The sequence below is a fragment of the Lynx rufus genome, unplaced genomic scaffold, assembly GCF_022079265.1.
Source record: "Lynx rufus isolate CCGP_SWC_20201006 ecotype Redwood Valley unplaced genomic scaffold, mLynRuf1.p SCAF_27, whole genome shotgun sequence".
NCBI lineage: Eukaryota > Metazoa > Chordata > Mammalia > Carnivora > Felidae > Lynx > Lynx rufus.
In genome coordinates this window covers 8,251,882-8,267,605 of record NW_025814842.1, presented here as the reverse complement: position 1 = coordinate 8,267,605, position 15,724 = coordinate 8,251,882, and positions in this window count along the sequence as shown.

Genomic DNA, 15,724 nt, shown 5'->3' with positions numbered 1-15,724 from the left:
CTCCTCCGCCCCCAGGCCACCTCCTGTCGGCTGTACCCCGTTACTGACCCTCGAATCAGTGCCCTTCCCACCCAGGCACCCCCCGCTCCAGGCACCTCCCTTCTTACCGGCACCATTTCACCAGACTCCTGGTTTTCTAGTTCTGGTCCAGCTCTGCGTCTGTGGCCAGCGACTGCTTCCTACTTCTCTCTGCCCCGAATGTCTCTGCAGCTGTCAGTCGTACACAGGGACCACGGCCCGTACCTGGTGTCCCAGCCTCCCTGCAGCGTCTCCACTCACCACCTTCACAGACAAGTCCCCGCCGTTTCCTTGTTCCTATGTCAGCCACACCGGATGCCCCCCCACCCCCAGTGATCTTTCTGGAGAAATCGAGAGGCAAAGGCAGTGTCCCGCAGACAGACTGAATCCCCCCTCCCCACTCCGTGCCTGGCCTCCCTTCTCCGTCTGGAGAACTTCTACTCATCCTTCAAAACCTCAGCTTCGGTGTCCCCTCTCCTCACTCGTTCCCATGGCTGCACCGTCCCTGGCAGGAGGGGCCGGCCCGGCTCCGTTCTCATCTTCTTCCCCATCGGCCCCAGAAGCAGCCTCAGCCCTGCCAACAATGACCATCCGCTTTGGGTTTCGAGGTTTGGAAGATGTGCTCGACCCGTGTTGCTTGGAGGGACTCAGGGACTCAGCGAGGGGAATCCTGCAGGGTCCCCTTACCGGGGTGGAAGCCGAGACGAGGCCTGGATCTGGGTCTCTGTGACCCGAGCTCTGGGCCCCAAGACGCCCAGAGCACGTGGTTGGGCTGAGCTCGGGGGGGGGGGGGTGGCGCCCCCGGCGTGCCGGCCGGGGGGGTGGGGGGTTCGGGTCTGGCCTGCGGTCACTGGTTCTGCCCAGGCCGTGCCTGGGACGAGAAGCAGAGCCAGAAGAGGATCCTGTGTGCATAGTGCTGCCCAGCACAGCCTCTGCAGCCGAGGCAGGGGACTGCTCGGCCCTCTCCTGGCTCCTCTACACCCTGGACTGTGTGCACTTGGCCAGTCAATTTCTGTGTCTCCACTTACTCCTCTGCACAGTGGGGCGATGGCAGTCTGCTTCCAGAGGGTTACCCGAGTGCGACCCGAGTTACCGTATGTGCCACGGCACCAGGGCTACGGGAGTAAGGACTCTATGTCCTGCCTTCCTGGCCTCCGTGCGTCATTTTCTCCAGTGACCTGGGGCCTGTCCCCTCCCTCTGTGCCTTGAGTCACCATGTCAGGTGGGGAACCTGGCCGCTGAGTGGGGTGGGGGGGCCCGGGAGCCCGAAGCCCCGCTCCGACGATGTCCCGGCAGAAGCAGATTCCGGACTGTCTGACGTTCGACTCGGGCTCTCGTGTGGGTTTTATCAGAATCAACAGGTTTTGTTGTGCACTTCACAATCTCAGCATCTCTGATTTATCGCCCAACAAATTGGAGAGGATTTAGCGTGCATTTAATTAATTTGACGAAAGTAGTTCAACAACTGTAAACCGGGCTGTGGAAACACGCTTGCCGGGAAGCGGGGGCCCGGTTCCTCGAGGGCTCAGGGTGGGCGCCGGCTTGAGGCTGAAGTGTGGTCTCTGCAGGGCAGGGAGAGGGGGCCCGGGGGGGGAGGCGGGGCCCGGAGCAGTGGGCTGGTGGGGTTGGGGGGGAGGCGGGAGAGCTGGGCAGAGGCAGGAGGCCTGGGGACAGTGTGGTCACAGACCCCCTGGGAGCCGTGGTTCCTCGGGCCCTCGAAGGGATGGTGACCTCTGCCCTCTTTCCCGCTCAGGGGACCCCGTGAGGGTTTCCAGGGGCAATGGGTTAAAAAAAAAAAAAAAAAAAGCTGTGTTGCGGCCGGGAAGGTGCTGGTGTTACCTGTGCTCAGTCTGCCGCTGAACTGCTTCCTTGAAGATGAAACTCAGGCATTTCCTCTTCCAAAAAGTATTTTGTACCAGGCAGGGACTGTGTGTGGCTGTGAATAACACAGAGTGTCCTCCAAGTACAGCTTAAACAAACCAAGGGTTTAGCATGTGACAAACAGGAGGTTCAAGGCTGGAGCTAGGACTCCAGGACGTTCTTAATGTCCCTGGCTCCTTCACCATCCTTACTGCGTGCCTTCCATCATCGGAGTCCCCTCCTGGCCTTGAGACAGCTGCTACCGCTCCAGCCATCACATCTCCATCCTTGGTGGCACAAAGGAGGAAGCAGAAAGTGCAGTTTGGGTCCGTGCCTCCCTCCGGAGGTGCTTTCCTAGAAACAACGCTCGGTGCCTTTCACGTGTCCTGGGCAAGAATTTAGTGACACGATTACCTCTGTCTTCAAGAGAGACTGAGAAATGTGGCACCTTGAGTACGCACAGAGTCGGGGTTCTGTAGGAAGGAAGGAGAGGAGAATGGGCATGGGGGGGCAGGGAACCCGCAGTGTCCACCCCACCCTCCCTAAGCCTAGGTTGGTGCAGGGCCCCCCCAGACCGGCCTCTCTCCCAGCTCCTGGGAGGGGCGGCTTCCTGGGACAGGAGGGGTGTCGGAGTCCTCCAGAGTCCTCCGCTCTGAGGGCAGCACCTGGTCCCCACAGGAGTGGCAGGTGACTGAGTGGGTGGGGGATGAAGCTGCCTGCTTCCTGGTTTCGGTCGGAGAAGGATAGAGAGGCTGGGAACGCCTGGGTTTGAATCCCAGCCCCACCGTTTCCCGGCTGGGTGACTTCAGTATTCTGGAAGCTCTGGTCCTGGTGGGGAGTATGAGGAGGACGAGGGCTCCAGCGAAGGGAAGAGAGACAGCTTCTCTGACGCGCTCAGGGGACTCCCCTGGGGAGGCCACTCCCTGAGCCCTCCCTGCCTCTCTACCTTCGGGAGACCCCTGAGGCCACCCTGGGCCCACCCTGCAGGCCTTGGCCAGCTCCTCCCATGGGGCAGCGCGTGCGGCCACGGTGGGCCACCAGTTCAATAAACCCTGTTCTGGGAAACCCCTCGGTCTGGGGGGGCTGGGACGCTCGGTCACCCTCCCACACGCTTCCTTCCTCTGGCTTTTCTGCAGCTCAGTTTACCTAGAGCAGAAATGCCAGCTAGGAAATGGAAGGGAGAAAACCCAAATACTGGAGACACCTTCTAGGCCCAGGCCTGAGGGGGTAGGGGTGGGGGTGGGGAGGTGGGGCTGACCCCAGGGGACACCACTCTTCCCTCCCCCAGGAGTTTTTTTTTTTTTTTTCTTCCAACTAGCTTTATTGAGTTATACCCGACACATAATAAAGGGCTTCTAGTAACCACAGACCTGATCTCTTTTTCTAGGAGTTTGGTTTTTGTTTTTATTTTAAATTCCACGTATAGGAGAGATCGTATGGTGTCTGTCTTTCTCTGTAGGACTTCTCTCACTTAGCACGATGCCCTCAAGGTCCAGCCACGTTGTCACAAATGGCAGGATTTCCTTTTTTTTTTTTTTTTTAATGTTTATTTATTTTTGAGAGACAGAGAGAGTGCGCGTGCGCCAGTTGGGGAGTGTTTGTGGGGGGCGGTTACAGAGGAACTGAATCAGGCTCCGAGCTGACACCACAGAGCCCAATGTGGGGCTCGAACCCACAACCTGCGAGATCATGGCCTGAACCGAAATCAAGAGTCGGACGCTCAACCGACTGAGCCACCCAGGCGCCCCTCAAGCAGACGTTTTCACTCCTTCCTTTTCAGTTCTGATGGCTTTTCTTTCTTTTTCTTGCCCGTCTGCTCCGGCTAGGGTCTCCAGTACTGGGTTGATTAGGAGTGGTGAGAGCGGACACCTTTGTCTTTTCCTGATCTTAGATGAAGAGCTTTCAACCTTTCACCATTGAGTATGAAATGGAGGTACTGAACTTGGCCTTGGCCTTAGCTTTTCTGAGCCTCGGTTGCCTCATCTGCAAAATGGGGGAAGTGATCCCTACCCAGGCTTTTGTTCTTAGTGAAAATATACGCGAGGCCTGGACCCTCAGTTCAAGGTGGCTAATCTGATTATGTCGGGATGGGCCACTGCAATCATGGAGGGCTTCCCGCAAGAATGTCTGGGTCCCAAAAGACGGGAAGGGCTTGGTGAACGAGACACCTGTGTGTCTGGAGGTGCGAATGAGTGAGGAGTATTGGGGGAAATGGCTAATTTGGCCTCCTGGGATGGCTGCAAAGTAGGGGTCCCCAAAGTGGGGACGGTGGGTGTGTCTGGGCACTTACTGGAGCTGAGCAGGGGCCTTGGGGTGACAAGCAGGGAGCAGAGGGTGTGGTGGGATCGGATGAAGGAGGAGAGGGAGAGGGTAGGGCAGATGTCTCCGAAGTCTCAAACTGGAGTGGCCAGGAGCTCAGGGGTAGGTGAGGGACTGCCTTAAGAGGAGTCCATGGCAGTTCGGGGACCTGACAGTGACTGAATTGTGGAAGAATTCCCAAATTCACGTGTTGAAGCTCTGAACCTACCCCCCCCCCCGCCCCCCGCCATGACTACACTTGGAGACGGAGTTTTTTTTTTTTTTTTTTTTTCCCAACGTTTATTTATTTTTGGGACAGAGAGAGACAGAGCATGAACGGGCGAGGGGCAGAGAGAGAGGGAGACACAGAATCGGAAACAGGCTCCAGGCTCTGAGCCATCAGCCCAGAGCCCGATGCGGGGCTCGAACTCCCGGACCGCGAGATCGTGACCTGGCTGAAGTCGGACGCTTAACCGACTGCGCCACCCAGGCGCCCCAGAGACGGAGCTTTTAAAGAGATAATTAAGGGGCGTCTGCGTGGCTCAGGTCATGATCTCATAGTCCGTGAGTTCGAGCCCGGCATCGGGCTCTCTGCGGTCAGCGTGCGGCCCGCTTTGTGTTCTCTGTCCCTCCCTCTGCCCCTCCCCATCTTGTGCATGTTCTTTCTCTCTCAAAAATAAATAAAACATTAGAAAAAAAAAAAAACCAAAGATTAAAAAAAATAAAGAGGTAATTCAGGTTAAATGGCATCGCAAGGGTGCGGCCCTGAGGCGGTAGGGCTGGGGTCCTCGTAAGAGGAGCAGACCAGGAAAGGCTACGTCGGGACACAGGGAGAAGGCTGCCGTCTGCAGGCCAAGGAGAGGCCTCAGGAGAAGCAGGCCCTGCCGATACCCTGACTTGGACAGCCGGCCTCCAGAACTGAGGCACGGAGTCCTGGTGTTTAAGCCCCCCGCTCAGGGGGACGGTGGGAGGGCAGGCGGAGCAGACGAACACAGGACCCGAGGGAGGCAACAGCCCCTCAGTGCCATCCCTGGGAGCCTCACCGGGCCGGTCCCGAGAGGCCCCGGTGGGACCTCCGGGAGGGGACAGGCGGGTCTGAGGCCGGGTTGCCCTCGGCGGCAGGGCTGAAGGCACCCCTCCCCTCCTTCTCTTCTTTGAGCCTCAATTTCCCACCACAGGACCAGGGGAATGGACCACAGGGTCACAGGGCCCCTTCGAGCCCTCACTGTGGCGACGGAGTCCAGCCTGAAGCTCGGACCCCGTGGCTCAGAGGAAGCTCCTGAGATGAGCGTCCGACACGGTGAGAGTTTTGATGTGATACCCTGGCAGGAAGGTGCCGGGCTGTGTGGGGGACCCGGGCATCCCCAGGTGCTCTCCCAAGAAGATCAGCGTTTCTTAGAAACAGATGAGCTCTCCCAGAGCAAAGGCCCCCCCTTGACCGGATTACGGGCCCCCCCCCGATGTCCCCCCACCCCCCTCGGACCTGCCCAGAGGGAGAGCGAGCCGTCGTCAGGGTCGGCCTGCCTCGGGTCACGGTCTCCTGGGACAGTCCACACCCGGTGACCGAGTGAGGCGAGGGTCTAAGGTCCGGCCACCTCGGGCCCGGCTGGGAGACTTCAGCGGGTCCCAGTCTCTGCGGCACCCCGAGCCCGAGGGGCCGAGGATTTGTCAGACGCCCGATCCTGCTTCCCCGCTCCCCTCACAGGCGTGATCCTTAATAAGCCTGTTGCGTCGCAAACTCGGTGTCAGCGTCTGTTTCCGGAAGCCTGACCTGTGATGACCCCACTGGGCTCGGCCGGGCCCCTCATCCCTCCTGGGGCGCATCAGTTACAGTCCCTGAGGCGGCGTCCCATGACATCTGTCCTGTTGGTGGTGCTTTTGTGGAATCCCTATCCTTTGAGCGTGGGTGGCCCTGTGACTTGCTTCTAGCCGAGTAAATATGGCCCAAGGGATGGGATGCCCCGCCCATGACTGTCTCGTGACATCAGCCTCCATCTTGGCAGGCTGGAGAGACTCCTCACTGGTCACTCAGCTGTCCAGACTCCTGCCCTACGGAAACCGTGACATAAAAACGCGGATGTTGAGGGACGCCTGGGTGGCTCAGTCAGTTGAGTGTGTAACTCTTGATTTCGGTGCCGGTCATGTTTCCGGGGTTGTGGGATCGAGCCCCACGTCAGGCTCTGCCCTGAGCACGGAGCCTGTTGAAGATCCTCTCCCTCTCTCTCTCTCTCTCTCTCCCTCCCTCTCCGCCCCTCTCTCCCACTTGCCCTATCTCTAAAAATCAAAACCAAACACGTGTACGTTGTGAAGTCACTAGATCTGTGGTTACGTTTTATGCGGCAAGAGAAACGGCTCTCGCCAACACGACGCCCCCCATTCGTTGAGGGCCCAGTTCCTCACCTGTGAGCTGGGGGTGGTCATAGCTCCCCGGGGGTAGCTGAGACCCGATCCACTCAGCACGGCGGCCACAGCAGGTCACTTCCCGCGTGGAATGTTCACTCTCCATCTCCGAGTGCCGCGTGGTTTGGGGAAACCGGGCCACGCCTCTACGTTTGACTCGTGTTTGAAGACTGTCTTAAGACTCGCCTCCACTGTTGGGGACGTTACAGTTTACAAGGAACTTTCCCACGGGGCAGGGAAGCAGGAATTAACCAGCAGCGAGAGGCAAGCAGGTCACCGGGTGGCCAGGGCGGGTGGGAAACGCAGCCGAGGCCCTTCCCGGAGCTGCTTCGGGCAGCGGGTCCTGGCTCTGGGTTGCAACGGGTCCTTGAGAGACAAACGCAGCCTCGGCCCTCGGTGTGTGAACGAGATGCAGAGGACGCGCAGCAGGAGAGGCCGGAGCTGGTCCCAGCTCGCTGGCTTGGAAGGTGGGATGGGTGGTTCTCAGCGACCGGGAGGAAGAGCCCGACTTCCCGATCTGGCTCGGAGGGGCTTGCAGGGGAGAATCTGGGGACCCCCCCGCCCCCCGGAGGCTGGGGGTCCGCAAGATGCGGCTGCCCGTTGAGGGACAGATGCCAGGCAGTCTTCCGAGGACCTCATTTACCGGCCTCCGAGCTGCAGGCGGGGCAGATGCCGAGGAACTTGGGGACCGCGCGGTGCAAGGTGGTGGTCGCTAGCTCAGCCTGGAACGGCTCATTTGTGCGCTGGGTGAACCCGGGGAAGTCACTTAGCCTCCTCTGAACACGGGGACCCTAACTCTCTGGGGCTGGGGTGCAGGTCCGATGGGCCGGCCCAGGGAAAGCACTGGACACAGTGCCTGGTCCACGGGAAGCACCGGGGAGGCGTGGCTGCTGAGCAGGTTGCCCTGGGACGACGGCCATGCCCGTTCGCCTCTTGCGCACTGCTCCAGTCCAAGCAGAGAGCGTCACACGGGAGGGGCTCAGTAGATATTTGCGACATTAATGGAACGGGAGCCGCAGGGCCAGCTGCCCTCCGTCTCTTCACGGAGGTTACATCCCGCAGAGGATGTCGGGGTGACCCTGAGTGAGAAGGAGCAGCCCCAGCAACCGGGCCGGGGCGGGCCTTCCTTTACTCCTGCCGGGCAGGGTGGAGGGCTGCAGGGTGGGGGCCCTGGGGGGCCCTGCTGCCGCATCTCTGCTGACTTCTCACCTGCCCTGGCCCCGCGGGACCCCGCGCTCTGACTCATGCTGGCTTCCGCGCCCACCCAGACCGCCTTTCCCGGCCCTCGTCGGGTCCTCCGCCCGGGCAGCGCCTGGCCCCCACTGTTTACTCTTGGCACATGGGACCTTCCTGTTTCTAAGAAAATGGCTTTAATTGGTAATTATCTCATGTTTTTATATGGCGTCTTTCATCCAGGTGCCCGCAGAGCCCAGCTCGTTAAACCGAATCCTTGGAAGGTGCCGAGACTTCAAACAGTGTCCCTGGTTCTTTGGGGCGCCTTGCAGGCTCCCCCCAGAGTGACCACCCCGAGGTCAACGCGAGGCGTCTGTGCCCCAGGGTCGGGTGGGAGGAGGGTCACGACCTCGCGAGGCTTCACTACAAATCCCGATGTGCCCAGCCCCGTGCAGGGCCCTGAGGTGGGGCGGGGAGAGGAAAGGCCTGCCCTTGTCTTCGAGAGTTCAGTCTTGTATGCACCCACCCCCCCACCCCGCCCTGCCCCGATCCCCCAGGGCTGGAGACCCCGCCACAACCCTCATTCACTCACCACTCGTTTGATGATATTAACTGAGCACTTACTCTCCGCCTGTGGAAGCCGTGGGGGACCTCACTACCTTCCTTGTTGCGAGGGAAGCCTGACTTCTCCCTCTGCCCCAAGCCAGGCTCATAGCAGGTGTTCCTCCTACAGGGTATAGTTAGCTGAGACAGAGAGAGCTAGAGTGAGAGCGAGAAAGAGAGAGAGCGCCTGAGATTTATTTTAAGGAATAGGCCTATGCTATCATGGAAGTTGTAAATCCCAAGCCCGCGGGGAAAAGTTACAGTCTGATTCCAAAGTCTGTTGGCAGGATTCCTTCTTGCTGGAGGCGGGGGGGGGGGGGGGGTGGGGGGTGGGGGTGGGGGCGACGTGGGAGGTGAGGGAAGTTTTTTTTCTATTATGGCCTTCAACTGATTGGATGAGGCCCACCCACATCCTGGAGGGTATCTGCTTTACCCAGAGACCACAGATTTTATCTCCACTAAGACACACATTCAGACTACCATTTCCCACCAAGTATTCGGGCACCATGGCCTTGCCAAGACGGCATAGGAAATCAAATGTCACAGTCCCCCAGGCAGGTGGATGGTGAGGTTAGGCCATGCAGGCCAGAGATACCGCCCTCCCCCGAGATCAGAGCCACTGGCCGGCAGGTCAGCGCGGAGGGAGGAAGCACGGAGCACGTGCAACCCTGTGCAGCTCATCGTCGGCAGGAAGGTGTCCTCCTTAGGAAGAAGGGCCCTCTCCCCGCCCTCTCTCTTCCTGTTTCCCTCTCCCCCTGCGGCTCCCCTTGAATCCTGGCTGGTGCATCCTGGCCCTGCCTGTCCTGGGTGCTCCTCCTGTCTCCACTGGAGAAAGAAATTTCCGCCTCCTGGCTCTAGACCAGACCAGACACGGCACCAGCGATGGCTGAGGGGTTTTTAACTCTCCCACCAAAATGTCCAGGTGCCCCTGCCCCCGGCCCCAGCCACCTGAAATAGTGCAGATAAATCAGGGCATTTGTTCTCTGAATTGAACTTTAATTCAAAGTCCTTCCTTTCGGGGCGTCCGGGTGGCTCAGTCGGTTGAACGTCCGACTTCGGCTCAGGTCATGATCTCACAGTTCGTGAATTCGAGCCCCGCGTCGGGCTCTGTGCTGACAGCTCGGAGCCTGGAGCCTGCTTCGGATTCTGTGTCTCCCTCTCTCTCTGCCCCTCGCCTGCTCGTGCTCTGTCTCTCTCTCAAAAATAAATAAACATTGAAAAAAAAAGTCCTTCCTTCCAATAGAAGAACCATCGGCACCCCCCTCTCCCCCGATGTGGTGCCCTGCTTGGGCTGGAGGTGGGCGCCCAGGCCCAGCTCAGGACCCCGCTGGAGAGAGGCTGCGCGATCATCCTCAGGACGACGAGAGCTCCGCACGTCTTTCCAGTGTGAAGACCGTTTGCACGATTTCTTTCTCAGAAGAACACAGGCCAGTTTGAAATCAAGGCGGGTGCACTTCCTCTGACAGCGCGGCTTTGGCCTTGCTCCCTCTGGAAGGGGCTGGATCTCCTGGCCGGAGCCCTGCTGGGCCACAACAAACCGGCCCCCAGGGTAAAGGGCTCTCTTCTCGTCCCTGGAGGGATGGACCCAACTCGAATCACTTGCTTTTTGCTCCAAGTCTGGGCCTCTCGGAGAGCGGGGAGGTTTCCGTTTATGGGGCACACACCGAAATAGAATCCTGTGTGGTATTTTGTCGCTTCTATTTTTACTGATTATAATGTGATTGTCTCTTTATACCATAACATGCACCTGAAGTAGGTTTTTTAGCCGCGATATAGTATTTTATCATGTGAATTTGACACCATTTAACTTGTCCCTGTTACAGAAGATGCAGTTCCAGCTGTTGTCGGTGTTATTTGCTATTAATAAAGAAGGCACGAGCAACGCCTCAGAGAAGAGGCGGAGAAGTTTGGCTACGTTAAAATGGAGAATTCCTAGTCGTCAAAGGACATTCTAAAGAAAGTAGAAACGTGAGCTGCCAGTGGAGAAAATGCCAACCAAGGCTGGTCTCAAGAATAAAGAGGAGGGGCGCCTGGGTGGCTCAGTCGGTTGAGCGTCCGACTTCGGCTCAGGTCACGATCTCGCGGTTCGTGAGTTCGAGCCCCGCGTGGAGCTCTGTGCCGACCGCTCAGAGCCTGGAGCCTGCTTCGGATTCTGTGTGTGTGTCTCTCTCTCTGCCCCTCCCTCGCTCATGCTCTCTCTCTCTCAAATACAAAAAACATTTCAAAAAAATTAAAAAAAAAAAGAATAAATAAGAAATTCCTTTAAGTCAGTAAGAAAAAAAATCCCAGGGCGCCTGGATGGCTCCGTCGGTGGAGCCTCTGACTTCGGCTCAGCGCATGATCTCATAGTTCGTGAGCTCGAGCCCCGCATCAGACTCTCTGCTGTCAGCGTGGAGCCCGCTTCGGATCCTCTGTCCCCCTCCCTCTCTGCCCCTCCTCCGTTTGCACTTGCTCTCTCTCAAAAATAAACATTAAGGGGCGCCTGGGTGGCTCAGTCGGTTAAGCGTCCGACTTCAGCTCAGGTCACGATCTCGCGGTCTGTGAGTTCGAGCCCCGCGTCAGGCTCTGGGCTGATGGCTCAGAGCCTGGAGCCTGCTTCCGATTCTGTGTCTCCCTCTCTCTCTGCCCCTCCCTCGTTCATGCTCTGTCTCAAAAATAAATAAATGTTAAAAAAAAAAATTAAAAAAAAATAAACATAAAAAAAATCCAATAGAAAAGTAGCCATTTCATAGAAGAATTCAAACTAAGGGCAAGAAACATCAGAGGTCGGATCCAGGCTCACTGAGCAATCAGGTAGGTGCAAATTAAGATCGCAGTGTGGATTAGGTTCCAGGAGCTGCCGTAACAGAGAGCCGCACGCTGCTGGCACAGTGCAGGGTCATCGTCTCCTGGGTCCGGGGGCTGGAAGGCCGAGGTCCTGGCATGAGCAGGGGGGCTCCTTCCGAGGCCCAGGAAGGAGAGTCTGCTCCAGGCCTTTGTCCCGGCTTGGGATGGTCTCAGGCTGCCCTTGGCACGTAGACGCCACTCTCCCTGTGTCTTCCCATCAATCTCCCTCTACGCCTGTGTCCGTGAGCAAACTGGCCCCTTTGTATGAGGACACAGTCATGCTGGATTAAAGGCCTGCTCCAATGACCTCATTCTAACGCGATGATCTCTGGAAAGACCACTTCCGCATAAGACCGCAATCTGAGGTCCTGGGGGTGAGGATTCCAACACGTCTATTCAGGGGAACACGATTCCACCCATGAGATACCAAGAAGACCCCTCGAATTGGCAAGAATTAATGACTCTGACTGCCGGCATTGGAGAGGATGGGGCTTATACACAGGGGCTCATACGCAGCTGGTAAGAATGCAAATTGACACGGCCGCTTTGAAAAACAATGTGACACCATCTTATAAAGTTGAACATGTGCATTTCTGCTTCTCACTATATTCCCAAGAGAAATTCTTAGAAATTCTTGCTCACGTGCCCCGAGAGACATTTGTAAGAGTGTCCAAGGCAGCATTGTTCATGACAGCAAAAGGGTGACCAGGGTCCCAGGGTCACATGATTGACAATGAACCACATAGAGCTTCATGTGACAACGCAGACGAATCTTGGTGTAATGGTTAGCTATTGACGTAATGCTGCGTAACAAACCACTCCAAGTCTTCAATGGTGAAAGTGACAGTCCTTCGTTCTCATGGATCTTCAGCTTGACCGGGGCTTGTCGGTCTCAGCTGATCTAGACTGAGCTCGGCTGGCAGGCCTGCCTCAGCCAAAGGTCTGCAGATTGATGAGCGCTGCTCTACTCAAAGATGTCAGGGCACTACTTGAATTTTTAGACCTTACATCACGACACGGTCAAGCACAAAGTCTCAGGACAGGGAAATAGTCTGCCCACGGTCAGGTCACGGTGAGGGTGCTGAGCTGGGAGGTGAGAAAGACTGGAGCCAACCATTCAATTTCCTGTACTTGGTAATATAATGTTGAGTGGAAAAGCAAGTCCCAGAAGACTCTTTGCTGCACTTTTGCACTAAAGTTCAAAAATAAGAGGGGTGCCTGGGTGGCACCCAGGTGGTGCCCAGGTGGTGAGGGTCTGACTCTTGATTTTGGCTCAGGTCATGATCCCAGGGTGGTAGGATTGAGCCTTGCATTGGGCCCTGCCCTGAGCGTGGGGCCTGCTTACAATTCTCTCTCTCTCTCTCTCTCTCTCTCTCTCTCTGCCTCTCTTCCCTGCTCATACTTTGTCTCTCTAAAATAAAAAAAATTGGGGTGCCTGGATGGCTCAGTCGGCTAAGTGTCCAAATTCAGCTCAGGTCATGATCTCACGGCTCTTGGGTTCGAGCCCCACATCGGGCTCTGTGCTCACAACTTGGAGCCTGGAGCCTGCTTTGGATTCTGTGTCTCCCTCTCTGTCTGCCCCTTCTCTGCTTGCACTCTGTCTCTCTCTCTCTCTCTCTCTTTATCAAAAATAAACATTAAAAAAATTTTTAATTAAAAAAATAAACTAAATAAAAACTATTAAATTAAATTAAATAAGCAAAGCGCCTGGCTGGCTCAGTTGGTAGGGAGTACAACTCTTGATCTTACGGTCATGAGTTCAAGTCCCACATTGGGTGTGGAGCCTACTTAAAAAAAAAAAAAAAAAAAAAAAAAATATATATATATATATATATATATATATATATACTCTCTTTCAGTGTATCTGTTTCTTCCCCAAAGGAGGCCAGAACTGTACTCAGAACTCTAGGATAGCACCATCACTTGGGTGTCTGGGCCTGTGTCCAGGTTGAGAGAAAGAGTTGAGAGTATGTGCCTTGGAGGAGGGTTGCCATGTACAGCCATCCAGGTTGTGCACTGCTCCGCTGTAGAGGCCACCATTTCCATTGTAGTCTAGATTCTAGGGGGTTGCAGTATATGTGAGCATCCCTCTGGAGCTGGTGTCCTGGCTCAGTAACTGGGTCTGGAGGTGTGGGATTAAAGACTGAAACATGAGAATGACTGTGGGCCATGTCCAAGGGGGCCTGGTCTCCTGCAACAGAGGCAACATTCAGACTCACTGGACACCTGGGATTCTAGATCAAAAGGGATTAGCCAGACCGAGGCATGGAGTCAGACAGAGGTCAAGAGGGGAAGCCGGGGCTCAGGCGAAGACCGGAGAGAGACGAAGGGCCGAAGCCTGGCTGGGGCAAGGTTCTGAGGAGCCCCTCGGCCTCCTCTTCTGCTACTCCTCCCTGAAGCCGGAGCTGTGCACAAGCAGAACTCCCCGTATCCCTTGGAAGTGGCGGGGAGAGACAGGCAGAGAATAAGGCATAAAGAACCTGGCTCCTTGCTGGACCGGGGGCCCCACCGAGGGGAGCCAGGCAGCCCCAGTTCCCTGAGGCTTTGTCCCAGCCAGGCTGAGTGTTGGGACACGGGGGTGGTGTGGTAGGGGCAGGCCTTGGGTCCTTCTGGGAAACTTACCTGGGGTGCCCACTTTCAGGGGCTCCTCTGGTGTGGGGGGCTCTGGCCTGCCCAGGCACCACGTGCACTGATAATGGCAGGGATCAAGGGGTGAGGCGGCGTCTCGTCAGTGGAGCGCTTGGTCCAGAGGGTTTGTGGCCCCCAGAACAGCCCCCTTCGTCCAGGGGGGGCCCCTGCCAATGACCAGACACAGTGGGCAAGCACCGATCACGTTCCAGGCACGATGCCTTAATCCTCGCGACAGAAGGGAACGAGACTCACTCTGTGTTACGGGTGACCTTGGGGAAACGGAGCGACTTGTGAGGTCACGGAGAGCCGATGCCACCGCCTAGAGGGACTTGCCCCCGGGTCTATCTGATTTCAGTCTGTGGCTGTACTGCTGGTCCCCCCACAGCTCAGCCCATAAGCCTGGCGCCAGGGAGGGGCTGTCTTCCAGGGAGGCCTCTGCCCTCCGCTGTCCCCTTCTTCGTGGGGGTCCCGGCCCGTGTGGGATGGGGTGGGGGTCCTGGCTCGGCGATCTCCCTCAGAGCCTGATTGAGGTCCGGCTGGAGCCACGGGGGGGCCGGCTGGGGAAGGCAGCTCCATTTTCAGGTTCATTACGGGGGGAGGGGCTCTGGGGGGGCTTTAAGAAGCGGCCCACTCCCCCTCCCAGCTTCTGATCCGCCACAGCCCGGCCCGGGGTGGGGTGGAAGTTGCTGGATGCGGGGCGACCTGGCTAATTGCTGAGCAAGGTAGCAGGGTGTGGCTTGACATAATTATAGTCTGCTCTCTTGCCCCCGGCCCGGCTCACAGCACAGGGTGTGAGAAAGCTGCAAGCAGGAGAAGGCACACATTAGTACAGCAAATTGGGCTTGTTTGGCAGCCTCGGGGCCCCGGGGAGGGCCCCGAGCCCCAGCCCTCGCCCGAGCCACCGTCCGCGGCCGGGATGTCCCGCGTCTCAGGGGAGGGCCCGTTCTCATCGCCCCGTTCTGCTCCTCGGTAGCCCTTGGGGGGTGAGGCGTAAGTCTTCCAGACACCTTGACCCGGCCCTTCCCTGCTCCAGGCCTCAGTTTCCTGAGCCGTCCGGCGGGATAAGGGCTGCCTGCCCCTTTGTGAACCGGGGGGCCGGGCCTCGCCTCCCTGCCCTGGCCCCTCTCTAACCTCGGCCCTTCTGGCTGCGGACAGAGGCTGACCACCCACCACACGGCCCCGGGCGAGCTTCCCGGTCTTCCTGGGCTCCCGTACTTTCTGTGGGACGGAGCCCCTCCGGGCTGGATCTGAATTCCGGCTCCCCTACCTACCAGGTCTGTGACCTCAGGCCACTTCCTGAGCTCCCCTGAGCCCAGGCTGGGTGGGACGGGCAGGTGTAAAACGTGCCCGCCAAGTCTTTGGCTCATCCCGTCAAGACGCAGGTCCGTACCGTCTCTCCTTACCGTGCTGGCAAGCGTTGGTGACTGCTTTGACCGAGGGAGTCGGATAGAAGTGTCACTATCTGACTTCCGAGCGTAGACCTCAAGAAGCGACAGGCTTCCGCCTTATTTGCTGGGGCGTCTGTGTGGCGTCCTGGCCACCCCGTAGAAGTCGGACGGCCATGACTTTGGGTCTTCTCAGCCCCGACACCAGACACGCGAGTGCTCCAGCCTTGGATGATTCCAGCACTAGCCGTCCAGCCACCCGCAGCCTCGGAGTCTTGCCAGCTGAGGTCCCAGATGCCATGGGGCAGAGGTGAGCTATCCTCACTGGGCCTTTCCTGCGTTTCTGAGCTCACGCCATTGTAATTGGGGGTGATTCTTCAGACAGCAAGGGCTAATGACCCAAATAATGAGATTTAAATGGGGTAATAGAGGGAACGTTCTTCCCAAGGGGCCAAGCTTGGAGAAGGGGGTGAGCGTGACCGCAAACACCAGGAGGTAGGGAGACGATGGCCGTTAGGGCTGAGTGCTGG